Raw genomic sequence first — 14,544 nt, forward strand, 5'->3', positions numbered from 1 at the left:
AAGGGTCTAGGCCCGAAACGTCAGCCTTTCTGCTCCTATGATGCTGCTTGGCCTGCTGTGTTCATCCAGCTCTGCACCTTGTTGTCTCTGTTAATGATTGGCTAGCCTGCTCTTGGTGTCATAAATGATATTGGTACTCCTTTTAGTCAACTAGTTATACATCATCACGTCTTTGTTAAAATCATTCAAATAATAATGTCAGTCGTGTTAAGCAGAAAGTAATAAAATAATATTGTAGTCTCATCATTTTAGAAATCTGTTGTTTAGAAAAACTAGTTGTCCAAACATTGTTTTGAGTAGACTCATCTGTTCCTTTACGATTGACATTATTTTAGTACAGTATAATGGGAATGGAAACATGAAAGATTCTGTATTACTGTTTTGTAATGTTTTATCATTGTTTTGAGTTCCAAACAAATATATGTATAATATATACACAAACATTTTGCTTTTAGTTGGTTATTCTAACATCATTCTATAATCTAGAAAATTCTGAAATCCAGAAATGACCTAATCCTAAGAATTATGGATTGGTGAAGCTTCAGTGTATCATAACAGTAATTCAGCAGCTAAAATATCAATTTAGTATTTTGAGGCAAAGCATCTTGGGAAACAGTCATTGTGAAAATTGACATCCATCATAAACAACAGATTGCCAGAAATAAAAACAGAAGGTGGTGGAGAAACTCAGCAGGCCTGGCAGCATCTATCAAGAGAAAGGAGTGTTAACATGACTAGAGTCAGACTGGACTTGAAATGTTAACTCTCTTTCTCTCTCTCTCTCCACAGATACTGCTAGATATGAATTTTGCCAGCACTTGTTTGAATTTCAGATTTTCAGCATCTGCAATATTTTGCTTTTAAGAGTTTGCCAGAATGTGTACAGCCTAAATCTTGTGTTCTAACAAACCTGATGTCATGAGGGTGTATCTATTTGAATAATGAATAAAGCTCTACAAAATAGGTAATCTTTATATCTCTAAGGCAGAAGGAGGGGCCATTATAAATTGACAGGGTAAACATGTATCTACCTTCTTTGACTAAAAAGGAAATTCTTTCTTCTTTCAGGATGAAGAAGGACAACATAGTTTGGAGTGTATCCAAGCCAATCAGATCTTTCCTAGAAAACAGCTAATTAGAGAAGAAGAAAACCTCCAGGTATAGAAGAAAAATGCGGATTTAATTGGAAGTACTGTAGACTTTCAGCCAGTTTTCCATTTACAAATGAGGTATTCTGATACTTTCCATGGTAAGTGATGATCTGCTTCAATAACGTCCATTTATCAGCATCAAATGTTCAAATCATGTGCTCCAAAATGACATGAAGATCAATACTTCTCCAATCCTAGACTTATCTTTGTCCGGTGCTTGATCTCCTCTTGATACTGATAATAAGCTTTGCATTTGCACAGCACCATTCATTAGGGTTAGGACCTCAAGATGTCCCTAATTAAGTGTTTTTGAATGGCAGTTGCTGTTGGAATGTGGCAACCAAATTGCAAAAGCAAGATCCCACAAACAGCAGTATTATGATGACAAGGTTTTGTGGTGCTTGTTGAGGGATGAATATTAGAGAAGACTCTACTGAGAACTACCCAGATGATTGTCAAAACATTGCAATGGGATCTTTTACACCCCAGATGGGATCTTTATTTAACTTTTCTTTTGAAAAGTGCAGCACTGTTTCAGTGCTGTACTGTAGTGTTGGCCTTGATTATGTGTTCAAGTATCAAGTGGAATTTGACCCACAACCTTCTGTGAGTGCTCCCAGTTAACCACAGCTGACAAAACAGGACCAACCGGCTGGAGTTTTTAACAGGATCTCCTCATGTAATGAGGATCTCCTCATACTAACTTCCCTTCCATGCACACATATACATACATCAAGAATGCTGCTTTTGTTACATTGAATTCCTGAAGTCTGAGTATTCATGAAATCTGTTGAAGGTTAGCATTTTATCAAGATTTTAGGATCATTGTCTCTCAGAAGTTCAAGGACGCTATACAGCAAAAGCAAGTTATTTTCACATTCCCATCTGCTCTGCACCAGTGTGCCAACCATGTATTTGATGGCTGAGCCAAGATTATGGCACTGAATTTCTAGACAAGTAGATGCAGTATTAGTTTGTAGAATTCTGTTTATTCATAGCTTATGCTGAATAATAACTGATTCCCTATTACCTCACATTGTAGGTTCCTTTTCCTGAGCTTCATGGGGAAAGTACAGAATACATAGGACGTGCTGAGGATGCAGTTATTGCTCTGTCTAACTACAGATTGCACATCAAATTTAAGGAAACAGTTGTTAACGTAAGTATTGAAAGAATTTTTAAATAATTAGATGGATTTGAATTTTTGAATCTTGTAATGAATTTGTTTTGTCTGCTAGGTAATAAGTGCAAATAATAAGCCAGTTGAGGTTTTCACAAGAATAGCTATATTCTATAAGGGTATACTTGCCTGACAGCATGCTGGAATATGGTGAATCTGTCACTTTTGTAGTGATCAAGATGCAAATGCATGCAAAGTTTTGATTGTTCTTAACTATAAGAATATGTAATCTTTTGGAGCAGTATGATACATCTTAGTCCAAGAGGAAAATGGGATGTGTTTGAAGAATTACTTTGAATTCAAACAGGCTCACAATTAAAAGCTGCATCCACTTTCAAATCTGCAGTGTATTTTCCAAAATCTTTGATCATGCCATCTACCTCTTTTTTGCTTTTTCCTTTTTACTTTATATTTTTTCCTCCTGCTCTCCTCTCTCTCCATCCCACAATTTGTTTTGTGGTCCTCTTCTGTGTACTTTTCCATGCAGGCCCTTTTTACAACTTCCTGTGTTCTTCTGTAACGCATCTCCCTGCACTTGCCACATTGACAGTCTTCATCTTCAGGCCTCCCTATAACCACCACCACACCTGTGCACTCTTCTCCCAGTTCTCTAAGCTTGTTCTCCTCCTCAGTCTGTCTTCTCACTGCACCCTTATTCTTGTGCTTTCCCTTTACTTATCCTCTGCCTTATGACTTAACCCCATGCCTCAGAGTATAACATGAGGATTTTTCCTCCTCAACCTCTTCCCCCCACCTGAGGCATGGCGTCTACCGGGTTAAACCACAACCAGTGGTCAGTCTCTCTAATGAGAAAGCAGCACTAGGACTATGGCGACTTTTCCTTTACCTTTCTATCTCTACATTGATTCTCCCTGCCCAGAATTTCAGTAATAAGAAACGACTCTGGTACATAGTAGGCATTCAGGCAAGCTGGAGGCTGCAACATCTAAGTTTTAAGTGTGCCAATTTAATCAGTGCTGTATTGTTATAGAAACAGTATTATCAAGACCTGGGTGGTTGGGTGAGCCAGGGGAGCAGCACAATTTACCAGCCCATCTGGAGCACAAAGAGAAAAGCTGTTTCCTGGAGGATATCATTAATTTTAGAAGCTCTATTGAAAAGTCAGATGATTGTGCCTGCAAGTTTTTGAAAGGTGAATGATTTTGCTTAAAAGCGATTGCCTGTGCACAGTGAGTTAATGGGAGAGACCAGTTAAGAGGTGTTCCACAGCCTGCGTAAAATTGAGAAGTAGCAGAATTTAGCCATCGGGTTGCACATTTTTGATTTACAGAATGCTATAACTATTGTATCTCAGTTGCATGTTTTTATTAATATGTGGAGAACTCGCAGAGTCGAGGATTATGACTTTTGAAGAATTTTATCTTGTCATGTAACTGGAAAAATGTTTGCATTGAAGACATAATGTATTGGATTTAATTCAAACAGAGGCTAGGCATTGGTTTTTTAAATGAAAATGCATAATGGAAGTATTTGAACTTTCTGAATTCTGCTTTAAATCTCTTTGCTCTATTGGCAATAGCTTTACTGTTTTTGTTTTGGTTTCCCGTGTAGAATATTTATCAAAATACCTGTTGTGAAATGACAGTAAGTATGAGTTTTTTTAAGTAATCCTAGCATTGATGAAAATGTTAAAGCGTAATGCTGACTGTGCATTGTGGCATTACAGATCTTTACGCATGATTGAGTTACACTGTGGTTTTAAGCTAATGGTGCACAGTGATAATAAATTTTCCTGAAGTAGTATTGTCACTTGACCTTTTTAGTGTATTGGTAGTTTTGTACTCTAAGAAATGTCAGATGCAAGCAACAAGCTTTAATGGTTTATGATACTTAGTAATTTTTAACTGATAGCTCTTTAATGGCCAGCACCATTATTTCCTCCTCCTGTAGCACAACTCTGTTTTTTGCAGAAAACGATCTGAGTTTGGGATAACAGGATCCATACTTGCACTGCTGCAAAAACAAAACATTTCAAATGGACATAGTATTAAATATTAGTGCTCATTATTGTCCTTCAACTGGAATCCGAACAACGCTCCTGAAGGATTGTAACATTTTAGCGTATCAAGATTATCACTGGTATAATACATTTAAGGCAAGATTATGCTACAAACTAATACCTGTTTCAACTTCAAAAATAATGTTTCTCTAACTAAATTGATTTGTGCCAGTAGTTATATCATTATTGAGTGGTTATAATTGAAAATGTCTTAAACTTGTGCCAAAATTATCATGCACTTCATATTTGGTAAAACAGTATGAGATGTTTCCTTACCAGCTACATTAAGCTGGAAAGCTGGACAGTCTAAATCATGCAATCAGTTGCATGTCTTTTTGTACTCCTTGTCTCAACACCTTTTGAGTAACATGTGTTCAGTAGGTCTACTTTGCTGTTGTATGGGCTTTTGATATAAGTGAGTACATATTGTTATCTGGTAGGAGAATTAAGGAGTTTTGGTATATAAACAAGCCTTTATGTTCTTAGTGATACTGTAACGCAAAGAATAAAAAGCTCTTACTCTTTTCTTCGCTATTTCATTAACTCCATACATTTTTGAAAACTCAATTTCTCTCTTTAAACTGGTAAAGCATACTGGAAAACTATAACGTGGGAATCCCAAATTGTGTGAGATCTTTTCCATGTGGCTCAAAAACTCCATTTTTGCTACAGATCTGTAACACTACAGTGATCATTGTTAACGCAGCACAATTATAAGGGACAATCCTGATCTTGTCCACACCTAGTTAATGCGTGTACTTGCCATATTAAACAAGCAATATTAAACCAAGGCCCTGCCACACACTCTGATGGAAGTAGATGATTCCATGACGCTTGTGGAGGAAGTGCAGAAGATACTTTCAGTAGTTGTGAATAACATTTATCCTTCGATCAATAATACCAGATTATTATCAGCTAGTTTGTCTTGTTGTTTGAGGAAATTTGCTGTGCAAATTAGCCACTTTTTAGTTACCCACATTACAACTGTCTACTGCCCATAAATGGGTAATTGGTTGCGGAGGGCTTTCAGATACCTTCAGTTGGTGAAAGGAGTTATACAAAAACAAATTTCTTTTAATTTTTTTTCTTGCATTGTTTTCAGAAATTTGCAGGACCTGCTGAGATCCTGGATACTGTCGGAATGATCTGTTACTGCAGTGGACAAAATTCTGCAATAGCTTTGTAGCTGTTTGCGGTTAACTATGTACATGGCCACTATATATTCCTGTGTGGTTCATTCTATCAATGTGCCTTCAAAGGGAAAAGTCTATTGGAAGAAAATGAACATACTGTTATTAGCCAAACAGCCAAGCTATATTGAGTCAGGAAGATTAATTTGCTGGTGTTTCAAATAGGTTATTGAGCAGCCAGCCTGTAACTAAAAAGAGGTCATTGTGGTATGGTAGGGCTGCTTTGCTTTTATGTTGTCTTTGGGGAGACACCAACTTGGCTAAATCCACAGAACCTACTTTTTAAGGGTGCATGATCCCTGAAAGCATCAGTCCATTTTCTTCTGTTTAACTATATACACTTGGTTACTCAGTCTGAATGATCTCGCACAGTAGGCTACAATAAGATCAAAAGATATAATGCAGATTAAGGTGAATTTACTCAATACTTGGTGTTATAGAAACTCCATTGAAAAATGATAAGATTGCAATTCTATCGTCCATAGCCAAAATGTGAATTCTCCTAAAGTAACGGTCAAAATAACAACTGTTTCTTCTTTCGAATGATAGTGATGTGTGAGACCTGCTTGAATTGGTAATTACTTCTGTAACAGTGCAGAAGTACTTCGGTTCCAGCATTTAGCGGATGCTGGGTTTGCCAGTTCTGGTTAGGATATGAACTGGTGTGCTTTAAATGGGATTGACATTCAAGATGCTCTACATTGTCTTTGAAACAGGCTTAATTGACAACTTGATACTTGGAGGTGGTTTTGTCATTAATATATGTACCAGATATTGACTAGTTCATCCATACTGCCAAATAAATCAAGAAATGCTCGCATATTAAGCGTTGCATTATGAGTAAATTCATTAAAGAACTGAGAAAGGATCATCAGAACTTGAAAGACCTTGTTTTAATTTCCAAAAGCTGCTCATTATAACGGAGCTAAGTATTCACAGCAATTGTATATGTTGATTTAACATTCTCTTTCATGTGCTTACAATATTTTTAAATATTCATTTGAGCCTGAAATAGATGGCCTTACAGTATGGTGCTTTTCTGTGTATTACGGATAACATGAATTTAAAGACAGCCTGATACTATTTTCAGAATAACATTACTGTAGATAAAACCCTTGTATTTTCAATGTTGCATCCCATTCACTAAATGTAGTTGCATTTTAGTCCACAAGAGTCACATGCTGATTAGGGAAGTCAACCTTTTAGCAAAACATATGCTGAAAAAATAAAGATGTTTGGTTGAGACAAGAGTTTGTAAATTATACACAACGTCAATGAAACTGAAATCTGGTTCTATTGTCCTTTAGACATCCCTATTTGGAAAAGCATTTTGAATCACAATGTTTAATTGTGACATCGCATTGATAATCACAAAGGAAATAGGACACTAGTGATAATGTGCCAAATGCACAAGTTCCGAGGAACGGTCACTGGACCCAAAGCATTAACTCTTAATTTTTCTCCATAGATGCTGCCAGACTTGCTGAGCTTTTCCGGCGACTTCTCTTTTTGTTCATGTATGTGTTCTTGTTTCTTCAAAATTATTTTGTCAGAGTTGTTTAGAAGTTGTGCACAAACCATGGTATGTTTGCAATTTGAATGCAAACTAAATTAACAATAGTATTACTTGGAAGGTTCCAAAGAGTGAACAATTTAATTCTTTACATATAGATTACCAGCGCAGCAGCTATATGTTTGAATTTGCATACATGATCCTTTGCCAATTATCATTTCTTTTGGCTTAGTTATATAAGTTCTGCATTGTATATGATCAGATCAGGGTAGTGAGGAAGGCATTTGGTGCACTTGCTTTTATTTGTCAGTGCATTGAGTACAGGAATTGGAATGTCATGTTGTGGCTGTACAGGACATTGGTTAGGCCACTTTTGGAATACTGCGTTCAATTCTGGTCTCCCTGCTATAGGAAGGATGTTGTGAAACATGAAAGGGTACAGAAAAGATTAACAAGGATGTTGCCAGGGTTGGAGGGTTTGAGCTGTAGAGAGAGGCCGAATAGGCTGGGACTATTTTGCCTGGAACATCGGGGATTGAGGGGTGACCTTAGAAGTTTATAAAGGATGAAGGGCATAGGGCGAATAGCCAAGGTCTTTTTTCCCTAGGATGGTAGAGCCCAAAACTAGAGGTCGTAGGTTCAAGGTGAGAGGGGAAAGATTTAAAGGGGATCTAAGGGGCAATTTTTTCACGCAAAGAGTCGTGCGTGTATGGAATGAGCTGCCAGAGAAAGTGGTGAAGACTGGTACAATTACAACATTTAACTGGCATCTGGATGGGTATATGAATAGGAAAGGTTTAGAGGGATATGTGCCAAATGCTGGCAACAGGTTAATTTAGGAGATCAGGTCAGCATGAGTAATTGGGCCAAAGGGCCTGTTTCCATGCTGTAAAACTCTATGACGCTCTGACTCTATGACTCTAAGATTTTTAGTTGGTTTTGCAATATTTTTACATGCCTAGTTGTATTTGTTATGTAAATGCACAAGTAGTTAGTTTACAAAATAAAACCCGAAAGAACTGCGGATGCTGTAAATCAGGAACAAAAACAGAAGTTGCTGGAAAAGCTCAGCAGGTCTGGCAGCATCTGTGAAGAAAAAAATCAGAGTTAACGTTTCGGGTCTGGTGACAAGGGTTACCAGACCCAAACTTAGTTTACAATTATTATATGTTATTTCTTATCAACATTTCCATAGTTTTAAAGAAATGCAGATACTCTGTTTGAAAGATCTTAAATTGCAAACTTAAAATGTAAGATACTAATACAATAAATTGTAGTTCCATTTTTTTAAAAGAATATGATCATCTGCTAAATAGTCTAACCTGTGAAAGGTTTGCCCCTTATGATACAAACCTAAATGCAAACAAACATCTGGCAACAATAGCTACTTAATGGAAGTTGATAGTGGTGTTCTGTGGAAATAACAATATATCTTACATTTTAATCATGTTAAACTATTTATTAAAGCTTATGTGAGCATACATGTTAATCTTTATTTCTGTACAAAAGTGGTTGTTTTTGTAATGTGTTTTTTCCACCATCAGATTACCAGTGCAGCAGCTTTATGTTTGAGTTTGTGTGCATGATCCTTAGCCAATCATAATATTTTTCGGCTTAGTTATTTAAGTTCTGCATCTTAAAGTATGATTGTACATGATCAGATCTCCAATATCATCATAATTTTAATTTCCATGGCTTAATTTCTCTGTATTTTGTAACAATCTGTTGTAAGCGTCTACAATTAAAATACCAAAAAAGTTCAAAAACACTGAATCGTTCCTGGAATTTCTAAAGTCTAAGCAGTGGTCTCCAACTCAGAACCTGATCAACAGGTTGATTATAGAGTCTGACAGTCGATCTCACCTTCCACTGTTTTCCCTTGCTATGCATGTCTCTGACAGTTGATCTCACCGCCTGCCTGTATTCCTCACCGTGTGAGCAACGATATTCATGTGTGCATGAAAGATATTGAATTTGGGAAGCCACACAGTTAGAGTTATGTGCATACTCCTTAACAGACTTTGCCAGCTTGTTTCATCATGTTTGTTTGGTCCAGGTGGACTATCAGTGGAGGGTAAAGTAAGTGTTTGCACTGCCACCCCAAAAATGAAAAAGAAATAAATATACTACAAATGGATGTATGAAGCCAATATGTTACAGTATGGACTCTGCTAGAGCAGTTCGGCTAGTCCCACTCCTCTCCCTGTTCTCTGTAGACGTACAGCTTTTATTTCTTCAGTTGCTTATCTATTGAGACTGTGCAGGATGAAGAAAAATTACAGGAGTGCTGCTGTGTTTCATATTCAATTTCTGAGCAATGTAAGCTGACTAGAAGCTGAAGAAATACATCAAGACCACAAAAGTAATCTCCTGTGCCTCTGCATTTGAAAGCAGCCAGCAACCTTCTGAATGTTCCAGAAGTATGGATCCAGAGACCTACATGCAGCATAACCTGTGGCAGAGTGACGCTACAAACTACAAGATGATGTAATAATGATTGAACTTGGACAAACTAGAAAGAAATCAACCAGAGATAGTAGGAACTGCTGATGCTGGAGTCTGAGATTACAGGGTGTGCCTTCTGTGTTCATCCAGCTCCATACCTTGTTATCTTAGAAAGAAACCAAAATGTACAACTTCCACACAGAATGAGAAAATTAATTTTTGAGGGTTTAAAAACAAAGCATTTCCCTAGTGTTACCAAATGTTATCGTTATAAAAAGTGGAATTTGGAACCACACCATATCACACAGTAAATTCAAGAATAATTTTCCCTTCACGCTTCAGACAAAGAAAGTTGTTGAGCTGGTGGCACTTTTGAAAGCTCAACGGTAATCTCATGTTTCCTGTCATTTGGCAAAACACAAAAATTCTTTCTAAGATGGCAAAATACTTAAAGAAGCAGTGACTCGAGCCACTGACTTTTCATTCAAAGAAGAAATAAACATTCAAAGAATCAATACAAAGGATGTTATTAGTGCTTCCACAGTTGCAAGGTGAGTGGAATCTTTCTCCAAAGACTGTTTTCAGCAACTACAAGTGGACCCAAAGGACTATGAATGCTACTTCTCATTTACTGAATCCATCGACATGTCCGCATTTTTGAGTGTATGGCTTTTAAGCACGTAACTAACGAGGATCTTCTCACCCTTCAGTTCATTATAGAGAACAAGGTTGAGGATATCTACAATGAATTCAAATGATATGTGTTTGAGATAAACATTCCAATCAGGAAACTGGTTCCCATCACAACTGATGTGTTAGCTATGCTTGATGTAAGTGTGTGGTTGGTTGCATTTTGGATAAGTGATCCGGACTTTCCCCTGTTTTGTCAATTACTGATGTATAATTCACCAGCAAGCATTAATGAGTAAAGTTATGGACTTTGCTCATGCAATAAAAGTTGTTGTTAAAGGCAATCTAAACAAAAGTCTTTCGCACCATTTAAGTCTTTATTTGACAGGCTCAGTGCTGCCTACTAGACTAGTTCTCCATGCTGATCTAAGGTAGTTAAGTCAAGGGAAGGTCTGGCAAAGAGTTTAGGTTTAATGCCCAAAATCATCATTTTTCTTAAGTCAAAGAATGGAGTGAGCTGTCAGATAATTCATGGTTGTTCAGCTTCAACTTCCTTATGGTCATAATGTCAATACTGAATGAACTGGACACATGAACTGTAGGGAAAGGACAGATATGATCAGTGCTGTGAATACATTCAAATTGAAACTGGATCTGTGGTCCACTTTAAAAAACAAATAAAATGCTGCAAAACTTCCTGAGTTTAGAGAAAATGCTTGGAAAAATATCAAAGGTAAGGAGAAATGGTTCTGCCCAGAAAACGTCTGTGCTGTGCTGAGCTGAGGGAAATTAGCAGAAGAAATCAACAGCCCATTTCAGGAATTAGATATGACAGAACAAATCATCATGTTTGTCTCAAATTCATTCCTTCAAGTAGATATTTGTGTGCTTGCTACCAAATTCTATCATGTGCTGTATGACACTAAACTCCATCTTTTTAGAGGCAAAGAGCAACAAATCTCGAGGACCTGACAAGCTGAGTTCTAGAGTTTTGAATAAAATAGTTATGAAGAAAATGGATGCACTGATTTTGATCTTCCAAAATTCCTTAGATTCCAGCGCACTTCCCAAGGATTGAAAGGTAGCAAACCTAGCCCACCTGTTCAAGAAAGTAGGGGAAATAAAATGGGAAAGTATAACCTAGTTAGCAAGGTAAAAAGTATTGTATGTATTGTTAGGGACATGGTGAGAGTCCTTAGAAACTCAAAACAATTAAGCAGCATCAACATGGATTTATGAAAAGGAAATTATAATTGACAAATCTACAGTTTTATTTTGGAGCGTACCTAGTAAAATTGGTAAGGGGATCTAGGTGAATGCTGTCTGTTTTGGATTTTCAAAATGTTTGATAAGCTGCTGCACAAGTTACAAGATTAGTACTCATGGGATTGGAGGTAAATTATTAGTGTTGCATAAGGATTGATAATACAGAATAAATAGAACTATGTTTGTGTGTTTTTGATGGCATCATCAGGTTGGCAGGATGCTATAGAGGTCATTACATAGACCAAGCCTATCATACTCAGTCCCTAGTCACCAATGCAAATTACAATGTATTACAGGTTAGCTGGTAATACGTTATGTGCAAAAACAAGTAAGGAGGATGCAAAAAGACTGCATAGCAATACAGACTGGTTGGGTGAGTGGGCAAGGACATAGGCATTTTAGCTTCACACTTCAGCATATGTGATAATCAGTTTAATAGAAAAAGTAGTGAAGCAAAATGCTGTGAATGGTGAGAAACTGGGAAATGTTTGCATATAGATGGTTCTAACTGGCTGGCCTTGTACACAAATCTCAAAGATAATATATTGACACAGCAAGCAATTAGCAAAACAAATGGAATGTTAGCTTCCGTTACAGAGACTGAAGTATAACCGTTAAGTCTTAATGCAATTGTACAGGTAGTCTCTCAAATCCAGCTATCCAAAAATTGGTGACATTCCAAGCAAGATGTTTTTAAGCTGCCATACATAAATTTCAGTTGTTATAAGATGAGCAAAATAACTTTCTGGCTTATTGAGCTACGTTCCGCATTAGCACGTGGCATGCAGACTAGTTAACTGTTTTCTCTTGCTCCATGTAGTATGAGTGATCCTTGACCAATTGGTCTTGGTTCTTAGGTTGCTGGTTTTGAGATGCTGCACCAGTGCAGGGTATTTGTGAGGCTGCATAAGAGTCATATAAATCTACAGCACAAGAAAAGGCTCTTTGACCCATCAAGCCTGCATCGGACAAACACAGCTACCTAACTATTCTGATCCCACTTTCCAGCATTTGACCCATTGTGTTATATATCTTGGCATCGCAAATGTACATCTAAGTCCTTGTTAAACATTATGAGGATTTCTGCCACTAGCACTCTTCCAGTAGTGAGTTCCAGATTCCTACCACCCTCTGGGTGAAAAAAAAATGATTCCTCGCTTAACCTCCTGCCTCTTGCCTTAAATCTATGCCCAGGTGATTGATCGCTCCACAGAGGGGTAAATTCTCTTCCTGGCTACCCCATCTGTGCCCTCATAATTTTATGCATCTCGATCATTCTTCTGCATCCCCCAGTCTCCTCTGCTCCAAGGAAAATAACCCCAGTCTATCCAATCTCTCTTAATAACTGAAAATTTCCAGTCCAGGCAACATCCTAGTAAATCACCTGTGCCCCATCTCCAATGTATTCCCATCCGTCCTATAATGTGGATTCTAGAACTGCACACAATACTCTGTGACCTAACCAATATTTTATTCAGTTCCAGTGTCACCTCCCTGCTCTTAAACTCTATACTTCAGCAAATAAATACAACGATTCCACGTGCTTTCTTAACCACTACCAACCTGTCCATTCACCGTAAGGGACTGGTGGACACTCGCACCAAGATCCTTCTGATCCTCTGTGTGCTTTGCAGGGTTCTATCATTCATCATGTATTCCTTGGCTTTGTCTGTCCTGCCCAAGTGCAATGCTTCACGTTTATCCAGATTGAATTCCATTTGTTGCTGATTGACCAGCCTGTTGATATCCTCCATATGGAGTAGTATTTGCAGTTTTTATCTCCTTAGCTGAGGAAGAAAAAACCTTTCCCTAAAGGTAGTACAACAAAGGTTCACTTGACTGGTTCCCTTAAGAGGGGAGACTGATTAGACGAGGAATTTGGAAGAAAACAGGGTACCTAATTGAAGTGTACCAGGTTTTTGAGCCACTTGCTGGGGTAGATGCTAAGAAAATGTCTCCCTAGCTAGGAAAATAGGACAAGAGAATGCAGTCTCAGAATAAGCAATCACCCTTTTAGAATTGAGGTGAAGAGAAATGTTTTCATTGTGAATCTTGAATTTTCTACTCCTAAAGGGTAGAATTGGTCAGCGAGTTTGTCATATTTAGACCCTGATAAATTATTAGATAGTGAACGGATTAAATTTTTTGAGGTGACGAATTAACTGTGATCCTGTGTTGCAAGCATGCTCAGCAGAGCCCAATAGCCTTACTCCAATTCCTGTTTCTTTTGATGCTGGATTCTATTTCTTTTCTTGAGTCTTTACCTGCTTAAAATATTTATTCACTTGTTTCTTTAAAGATTGTGTGCCTTTACTACTCCTGTGTTCAAGTACTCCATTCTTCCACAACATTTTTTTTTTAAATCACTCTAATATCACTGTTCACTTAACAGTTTAAAGTTGATTATCCTGCACCTTCAGTTAGTTTGTGTTTTCTAACACATTGATTCAATCATTGTCTTATACCTCACAAGACAGATTGAGATGTATCCCAGGCTGCAGTCAAAGGCAAGGGAGGAGATTTGCTGGGCATGACACTTAATTTTCAAATCCTCTCTGGTCACAAGTGCAGTTCCAGAGGACTGGGAATAGCTTGTATGGTGCCATTATTCAAGAAGAATGGTCAAGACAAATCAGGAAACTAATGGCCAATGGATCTAACATTTGTGGTAGGGAACTGTTGGAAAAGATTCTGAGCAACAGAATTAATCTCCACTTGGAGAGGCAAGTATTCATCAAGAATAATCAGCATGGTTTTGTCAGGGCTGTGACCATATCTGACACATGTGATTTCTTGGAGGTGAGAAGGTGGTTAGGAATCATTGGGATAAATTTTGAAGGCCTTCAGGGGTTTTAATTTTATTGTGTTGCAAATATTGAGGCTGATTTGTTTTGTTGTCCATCTCCACAGCGTGAACTGAGGATCTGTTGTGTTATATGTTGTTCAAATTTCGAAGTTAAATAATCTTCAAGGCAGAAATCTGTGAAACATTTACAAAGAGCAATTGATTTGATTTGTATCTTGGTCTGTTAAATGATGTGAAAGGTATGAAACATTTTGTACCTGAACAAATTACAGCACAGTCATTAGAAGATGAATACATAAAGGACTGTTCCCGAACATATAGTTAACCCTGGCTTCAAATTTTA

General features: G+C 37.5%; 1 long non-coding RNA gene across 1 annotated transcript in view; it reads left to right on the forward strand.

Moving 5' to 3' along the window:
- Positions 1–2,305, forward strand: part of LOC125488377 — a 16,792-nt gene extending 14,487 nt beyond the window's left edge. The window contains exons 4-5 of the long non-coding RNA XR_007266293.1: positions 1,069–1,249; positions 2,194–2,305. This is a non-coding gene — a long non-coding RNA (uncharacterized LOC125488377). The remainder of the gene's footprint in view (positions 1–1,068; positions 1,250–2,193) is intronic.
- The last annotated feature ends 12,239 nt before the right edge of the window (positions 2,306–14,544 follow it).

Source organism: Rhincodon typus, unplaced genomic scaffold (genome assembly GCF_021869965.1).
Source record: "Rhincodon typus isolate 14 unplaced genomic scaffold, sRhiTyp1.1 hic_rhity00000621, whole genome shotgun sequence".
Taxonomy (NCBI): domain Eukaryota; kingdom Metazoa; phylum Chordata; class Chondrichthyes; order Orectolobiformes; family Rhincodontidae; genus Rhincodon; species Rhincodon typus.